Genomic DNA, 333 nt, shown 5'->3' with positions numbered 1-333 from the left:
CACCCCTTTGCTCTCTAGCCAGAGCGCAGACAAGGGGGCGGGGGTTGCGGGATAGAAAACCTGGCTGAGGATTGCAGCTGGGTCTGCTTGGGGGGTGGCGGGGGTGAGTGGCAGACCTTTTCAGACCTTTCTCCCCTGGAGTGGAGGGGGTGGGGGCATGGAGTGGGGTAGGGCAACAGCCTGAGAGGGACTGACCCCCAGGAAAACCTCTGCTGGGGTCTTGAAGAGGCTTTAATCCCCCCCTTCCCCAGCTTAGTGTGTTGCCCACACTTCTGCTCTCTGCTTGAGCAGGGTGTGGGATGCAGGCAGGCAGCAGCCTGTAAGGCAAAGCCT

The sequence above is a fragment of the Gavialis gangeticus genome, unplaced genomic scaffold (assembly GCF_001723915.1).
Source record: "Gavialis gangeticus isolate Ggan-Ray unplaced genomic scaffold, GavGan_comp1, whole genome shotgun sequence".
Taxonomy (NCBI): Eukaryota; Metazoa; Chordata; order Crocodylia; family Gavialidae; genus Gavialis; species Gavialis gangeticus.
This window is presented reverse-complemented; position numbering follows the sequence as displayed.